Genomic DNA, 9,184 nt, shown 5'->3' on the forward strand with positions numbered 1-9,184 from the left:
TCTTTGACAAAAATGAACAAATTAAAGATATTTTATTTTATTGATTGTCTAATTCATTTTATTTAACTCTTAATGTTTCATTTTCTACAACGAACAGTGGCGGATCTTAACCAACATTGTTGGGGGAGCCCAAATAATACATCCAAAATTTATACATTTCATTATTGTCACTAACACAATAAAAATGAATTCATAACTTAGTATAACGATAACTAAAAAAGAAATCACAAATATCTAAAATATTGCCCTTCGTTCCTTTAGATCCCTGAACTCATCAATAATTGAATCAGAACTAAAATTTTCAGCTATTTCTTTTTCAATGTAAATAATCATATTGTCGGCAAGAAATTCATCTTCCATTTTATTCTGCAATCTTCTTTTGATAATCTTCATTGCAGAAAATGATCTTTCTGTTGTAGATGTAGAGACAGGAAGATTTAAAATAAGATGAATTAAATGATCAATCAAGTAGAATGTCTTTGACTTTCCTGTTCTTGCCAAAGATTGACATAATTCAATCATGGTTGATAAATTCTTCAAATCTGGATGGTTAGGAGCATCAATAATAAAATGTTGAAGTTGAAATTTTAAACCAATCTTCTCTTGCTCACTAAAATCTAAAGGATAATATTTGTTCACAAGAGTGCATATATCCTCAATGTTAAAAGCTTTATAAGCATCCTTAGGAACTAAAGCATTGCTTAGAGTTAAAAGTTCCATTGTTTGCTCACTAAACCTGTCATTTAATTCTTGCAACTGCTTGTCCATTGTAACAAGAAATATATTCACCCTAAAATGATGTTCCATAGTGAAGAACGGCCATGACGTGCAACATAAGTATAATTAAAATCAGGAATATCAATGTCATGTTGTTCACAAAAGAATACCACACCTTTCAATAGATTTTGCCAACCATCATCCCTCAACTTTTGAATCAAAATTTTAGTAGAACAAACCAATTGCATAGCATTCAATATATCCTGAGATTGTTTCTGCAAAGCTTGGCAAAGACCGTCAGTAATTCCCATAATCTCTTTCATCATGTGTAAAATTAATATGAACTCAAATGAAGACAACATATTCAATGCATCATCAGCATCACCCCATTGAGAATAAGTTGATCCATCAACAATAATTGTTTGAAGAACCAGACAAGATGCATTATATAGCTTCATCATACTACAAATGGAATAAAAATGTGAGCTCCAACGAGTATCACCAACTCGTTTTAAAGTGCCAATTTGATTTTTTCCTTTACCAGTTTCAAGTTCACCCATTTCTAACAATTGAGTTATTCCATCTAATTCAATAGCTTGTAACTCATCATGACGTTTACTAGAGGAACACACAACATTTACAATAAAAGCCAAATTTGAAAAAAATTGATGAACTGGAATGACCTCTCTTGAAGCAGCCACCAAAGCAAGTTGTAGTCTATTAGCAAAACAATGCACATAATAAGCATAAGGATTATCATTGAGAAATAATGCTTGCAACCCATTCCATTCTCCTCTCATATTACTAGCACCATCATACCCTTAACCGCGGATATTGGAAACATCAAGATTATGCCTAGAGAGAACGACACTCAATTCTTTTTTTAGAGTGGCGGCTGTTGTATCCTTAACATGCACAATATCAAAAAATCGTTCTTTTATATTACCATCCTTATCTACGAATCTCAAAACAATAGCCATTTGCTCTTTTTTAGATTCATCACGTGTTTCATCAACAATTATGCAAAATTTAGAATCTCCAATTTCTTCTCGAATGTGACTTCTTACTTTTCTAGAGAAAATGTGCAAGATTTCTTTCTGAATATGATGAGAAGTATACTTAGCATTATACAGAGCATTTTCTAACACAACCAGTGCCACTTTATCATTATATGATGCTAGAAGTTTAATCATTTCAAGAAAGTTACCTCTATTACTTGACTTTGGTGTTTCCTCGTGGCCTCTAAATGCACAAGCTTGAAATGCTAGTCAACGAATTGTGTCAATAGAGGTTTTGAGCCGTAAACGATTCTTGCAGACTTGTTCTGAACTTTGAATATTTATAATGTTATTAATGAGCATAGATTGATTCAACAAGTCTTCACAAGCTTTCATTGCACTGTTATGCGGTGAGCAAGGACTATCTCCAATGTGGTTGAGAAATGTACATCTTTTTCCCGCATTAACCTTTCTCCATGATCTAAAACCTTGTTTAGTAAACACATATGATCCAAAGCGACCATATGGCTTTGAACTAAATAGATAACATGCCAAACAATAAGCCCCATCATTAGTCGGGGAATACTCTAGCCAAGAAGGAAACATTTTAAACCAACTAGATTGAAATCTCCTTGGGTGTTTTTCCTTAGAATAAGGATAGTTTTCAAGTTGCATTTGATATGGACCCCATTTTAAATAAACTATTCGAATTTCATCTCTTTGACTCATTGGATATTCCCATATTTGAAGACGTTTTCCTGGATCACGTTCTAAAGAATTAATATGAAACTCCTCACCTATAATTTTTTGAACCTTAAGAAGGGGCTCCTCTGATTGAACAATTGGAACATTAGTATCATGCTTCAGAATATCTGGAAGAGTTGAATTTATCCTGTTTTCATCTTCACGGGTAGCTTCCCTTTTATCACTTTTAAAAAATGAATCTATTCTTTTATTCTTTATCAATATACCTATTTAAAAAAATACTAAAAAATGATTTATCATAATCTAATAAAAAATTGAGAGACATAAATACCAAAAGAAAATTAGATGATAAGCAAACCACACTTAAAATTCAATTATAAAAAACACACAGTACAATCATTTTTTCTTCTATGTTGATAAAATAAAAAATTAATATAAAAGAGACTCATTAAATAAATTATTAAACTAATATTTCACTATCAAGTGAGACAAAAGAGAATTACCTTCTTTATTTCTTCGAGGATGGAAGAGAACAGTTGAGAGATGAAAGTAAAAATAATTGATCTTTTTCTCTTCAGAAACAAAAGAAAATAAGTAAGAATGGAAGATGAGAAAAATTTGTAAGAAAATCAAGGCACAAACATATAAAAGTGGCTCATTAAATAAATTATTGAATTAATATTTCACTATCAAATGAGACGAAAGAATTACCTTCTTCTTTTCTTCCTCGAAGATGGAAGAGAATAAAGGAGAAATAAGAGAAAAAATAATAGATATTTTTCTTTTCAGAAACAAAAGAAAACAAATGAGAATGAAATATGAGAACAATTTATTAAAAACACAATCTATAATGAAAATAAATAATATAAAATATCTTGATAAATCTTTTTAATCTTCCTTTTTTATTATATTTGATTTTATATTTTATTATTTATTAGTATTAATTATTATGTTTATAAAAGAAATAAAATATTGGATTTAATATTTATAACAAAATAAAATCAAAATACTAATATCTATAATAAAAAAAATCAAAATATCTATTGTAAAAAAAGGCTTAAATACCTTTTTGGTCCTCATTTTCATAATATTTGTTGTGGATGGTCCTCATTTTGACCGAATGTTTAAAATGGTTCTCATTTTTATCGAATGTTTAAAATGGTCCTCATTTTCGCAATTCGTGTTTTATTTGGTCATTTTCTGTAACGCCGTTTAAATCATTAACGGAGCATTGTACAGGTGACACGGTTTATATTAGGGAAATTTTTTCATCTTTGTCTTTCTTAAGCTCAGAATGAAGTGGAGAGTCAACCATTGTACTGCATTTTGACTTTCCTTAAACTTCGTTCAATTTCACTTTTGCCAAACATTAATGTAGTGCATTTTGATGAGGATGAATTAATGTTATAAATTTAACTTCTTCCAGACTTAGATCAATTTAATTTTTCCCAAGCTTAGATCAATATCACTTACTTCAATGTCGTGCTCAGATTAAGATGTCATTTTGAACATGTTGGGACTGATATCAACATAATCAAACTAATTTATTTCTTCATTTAACAATAGTACAAAACAGATTGGACTTTAAAATCATTAATCTGCCTCATTTGTGTCATCATGATGACATCTTTTCATCAACACCACCATTTGAAAAAGTTGCAGCCCACATTATTAGAACCACCACTCTGTAAATCAATAAACCAAAAATTAAAATCAATTTATTATTAACACAAAAATAAAAACAGATTGTACCCAAAATTTTCTACCAATATTCTTTGGAGTTCTTGCCATCCTTAAAGTTGTCATCTCTCCGCAGCTACAAATTGGGGTTAATTCATTTCTCGTTGAACCACCAACAGTGCATGAAGTCGGTTGCCTCCAACGATTACAACCAGAGGTAAAGGAAGAAGATTGGGACCGTAACATACCTATATAATGGGATTGCAGGAAGAAGAAGATTGCAGCAACACCAATTGGAAATAGAGGAACAAGATTGCCAAAACTCACCAACTTCCCAAAAATTTCTTACCTAAACCCTAGCTCACTTATATAACCCCAAATATCTGATTACCAAACCTGTACAATACACGTAACACACCCTAATACAAACCGTGTCACATGTACAATGCTCTGTTAATGATTTAAACGGCGTTACAGAAAAGGACCAAATAAAACACGTTTGCGAAAATGAGAACCATTTTAAACATTCGGTAAAAATGATGACTATTTTAAACATTCTGTCAAAATGAGGACCATTCACAACAAACATTACGAAAATGAGGACCAAAAAGGTATTTAAGCCTAAAAAAAAATTCAAAATTTTTAGGGGTGCCAAGGCACCCCCTGCATCCATAATACTCTGCCACTGACAACGAAGATTATCAAAACAAAATTTGGAATAAGATGAAATATTGATTTCTTGAACACAATATGGTTATTTACATTCAAAAAGGAATAATTGGAGATTTTTATTCTGAATAAATTATTGATGAGTTCAAAATTTTTTACTATAAATTAGTTTGGCTCCTCCAAAATTATTGGTCAAGATCTGTCACGGGTTATTATTATCAACTATAATTAATAATCATTATTATTATCAACTATAAATATTATTATCATTATTATTATCAACTATAAATATTATTATTATTAATTATAACTATTTCTATTATTATATTACTAATATTATTATTATTATTATTAATAATAAGAACTATAATTATTATAATAATAATAATTATTATTATTATTATTATTATTATTATTGTTGTTGTTGTTGTTGTTGTTTTTATTATTATTGTTAGATACACATTTTACTTTTACTTACTATGTAGGAATCATGTTTCAATTACTTGTCATTTTTATTTGTTTTGTTGTTCATTTATCTTTACATTTGAACAATTATTTCAATTTTAAAAAATAGTTACTAAAATTAGTAAAATAATAAAACTGAAAAATAATTTTTTTTATTATAAGTAATTATTTAAATTTAAAATATAATAATTAAGAGGATAAAATTGATAAAATAAAAAGACACCAAAGATGTTTATCTCTTTATATGTGTAGTTGTATTAATATTAAAAGGATACCAAAGATGTTTATCTCTTTATATATGTAGTTATATTAATATTAATATTATTAGTAGTAGTAGTAGTATTAGTATTATTTTTGTTATCACTACGCGATATTATTATAGTGGTATTATTATCATCATCATCATCATTATTATTATTATTATTATTATTATTATTATTATAGTTAGATACATATTTTACTTTTATTTACTACGGAATGATATTTTAATTACTTACTCTTTGTATTTGTTTTGTTATTCATTTTATCTCTATATCTTGGTATTTTTTGAATTGAAAAAAAAAAGTTACTAAAATTAGTAAATTGATAAAACTGACAAATAATATTTTATTATAAATAATTATTTAAATTTAATAAATAATAATAAAGAGGATAAAATTTTAAAAACAAAAAGAAGACATAAAAAATGTGTATCTCTTTATATATTTAGTTAGTGTATTATTATTATTATTATTACTATTATTATTATTATTATCACTATTGGATATATAATAATGGTATTATTATTATTATTATCACTACGAGATATTATTATTATAATAATAATAATAATATTATTATTATTATTATTATTATTATTATAGTTAGACACATCTTAATTTTATTTATTATGAGATCATATTTCAACTAGTGGTCATTTTTAATTGTTTTGTTGTTGTATATATAATTATAGATTATTAGTATGTCAACATTAGTCTTGGTATTTATATTGACATTAATATTTATAGCATACAAATTATCATTATTACTATCATTTGTTTGTTATTATTTGTATCATTATTATTTTTTTTTTTATTATTATTACTATTCATAGTGATGTTATTAGTATAAGTGCTTTTTTTATTATAAAAAATGTTATTATACTAAATATTTTTGTTAAATAGATTTTTAATCTTTTAAAAATTTTATAATTTATAATTTATATTAATATTATTATTATTGTTGTTGTTATTTTTAATGGTTAAATAAATATAATAACAATTATATTATTATTCTAAACAGATTTTGAAATAAATAAAAAACGTGTACGGGTCATATATTATTATAATTATTTTGTAAAATCAATTAACTGCACCATATTATGATATTAATTTTATTTATTATATTTAAAACTGAATTTACCACTTCATTTCATTAATAATAACATTTACAACAATATAACCTAATTTTCATGATATTTATTATTTTATTTTTATATTATTGTTATTATTATCAATTATAACTCTAATTATTGTTATTATTATTATTATCAACTCTAATTATAATAATAGTAATAATAATTATTATTAACTATAATTGTTGTTATCAACTATAATTATTATAATCAATATTACTACCAACTATAAGTATTATTATTATTATCATTATTAACTACAATTGTTTCTATTATTATTATATTATTATTATTATTAGTACTACTACTATTATTATTAATTAGAACTATAATTATTATAATAGTTATTATTATTATTATTCTTTTTATTATTATGGTTACATACACATTTTACATTTACTTACATCTATGAATCATGTTTCAATTACTTGACTCTTTTATTTGTTTTGTTGTTTATTTATCTTTACATTTGAATAATTATTTCAATTCAAAAAAATAGTTACTAAAATTAGTAAAATAATAAAAATGAAAAATATTTTTTTTATTTCAAATAAAAATTTAAGTTTAAAATATAACAATTAAGAGGATAAAATCGAAAAAATAAAAAAGGGCACCAAAAATGTTTATCTCTTTATATATGTAGTTGTATTAGTATTATTTTAATTATTATTATTATTATTATCAATAATGCGATATTATTTTAGTATTATTATTATTATTATCTATTATTATTGTTATTATTATTATAGTTAAACACACATTTTACATTTATTTACCACGGGATCTGATGAAGGATTGACTATAACACCCCATTTAATTAATAGCGTAATTAAAGAAGCGTTACACTAGAATAATGTCTTAGCGCAGTCCTGGAGTTTAAACCAACTCCTTGCAACATAAGGCACACCACGGTGCCACAGGAAAAACCCAGTTATAAAGTTAAAGGAACATAAAGAGATCACAAGACAACGGAATACATGGGTCGTGGCCCTAAGAAAAGCCCAACAAAAAATAAAACATCAGCTCCAGCCCAGATGGACTATGCAGCGGAGTCACCGTCCCCCTGTTGACCGCGAGAACCTCTCGTTTATGCTCACATCAATAAATTGATGATCATCGCAAAAGAGAAGTACCACACACAAGACAATCAAACAACAAAGGGTAAGCTAGAGCCAAAACCATTTCATTAATAAAATCATATACATATTCACAGTTCATTATGCATACATCATGCAAGCATGGTACGACCTTCCAAACAATACACTAAGACTTGACTCGACTCATCTGGATACATATAGCCCGGTCAGATTCAGCGAATGCTTGCACTTGTGGTGGATACCTCTGCTCACCCCCGAGCTGCTCACCCCCAAGCTATGTGTTACAAGTGTTATAATGAATCAATTTTCCCTCACCACAAGGTTAGCCCTTAATGAATTTCGGGCCTCCTGCTACTCTCACCACAGGAGTCAGTTCGCTCTAAGTGAGACTAACTGACTCCTTAGAGTGTTAGGATGCAACCTTACCTTGAATCCTTACCAGACCATATAGATGGGGCACCACCATGGACACTCACTAACAGAGGCCATGGAATTACGTCCCGACCACTGAAGCGTAACCCTGAAAGTCTCACCTAGAGACTCCAAGGAATTACGCACTGACACAGACCAACATATATAAACAGCCAAGAATTTACACATACATTACACATAAATTTCATACCAACATCCATAACCAATCCTCATTTTCCACGATTAAATCAACACCAACTCGTCATTACCAATCATGAGTAAAATGCTTCCTCTCATACCAACACCATGCCACTGGTTTACCAACCATCAAGGTCCATTGTTGCTCATGCCAAATTTGTGACCACACGCACATATATATATCCAACTTCTCATGCACAACTCATACGAATCATGTCAAGCTCACAATCCCCCACAATATAATCCCCTCCCAATCATGCATATTAACATTCCCATTAAGCCATCATAAAATAACCCATAGAAGAATACTTTAAACATCCAAGCACGGAGAGAACAACAAGTTGGGACGCATCCTCGCCTAGCTCCTCGCTCAGGCTGGAGGGTCTCACTCAAGCGAGAATGACTCTCGCTCAGGCGAGGTCCCCGCTCAGGCGAGCTCCCCTCCGCCTAGGTGAGAGCTCGACATGAAGGATAGTAGCCCCTGCGCAATCTCGCTTAGGCGAGATCCCCTTCGCCTAGGCGAGACATCTGCTCGCTCAAAACGAGTTTTGGTCGCCTAAGCGACAACTCGCGCAGAAAGCCCTAGGCGAGCCTCTGCTCATCTCACCTGGGCGAGGCGAGCTCGCTTGGGCGAGATTATTAGTGTTTACCACTGTTCACGCCTGCAACGCACATAAACATATCCAAACAAGGAAACCAGCCAGTCCAAACATCCATGACAGTATATCGAACTCGAAAAATCATTAAATCAACAGTACATACATCACAAACACACCAGACAAGGGGTTCTAGCTTCCCTTACCTGGAATATGCTAGTACAGGAACTCAACCGCAACCACGGACACCACGGC

At 29.3% G+C, this 9,184-nt stretch overlaps 1 pseudogene; it reads right to left on the minus strand.

Annotated features, from left to right (window-relative positions):
• Positions 1-234: 234 nt before the first annotated feature.
• LOC114188290 (uncharacterized) lies at positions 235-8,473 on the minus strand (annotated as a pseudogene).
• Positions 8,474-9,184: the final 711 nt, after the last annotated feature.

The sequence above is a fragment of the Vigna unguiculata genome, chromosome 1, assembly GCF_037176805.1.
Source record: "Vigna unguiculata cultivar grain cowpea cultivar isolate G323 ecotype 2 chromosome 1, ASM3717680v1, whole genome shotgun sequence".
NCBI classification, from domain to species: domain Eukaryota; kingdom Viridiplantae; phylum Streptophyta; class Magnoliopsida; order Fabales; family Fabaceae; genus Vigna; species Vigna unguiculata.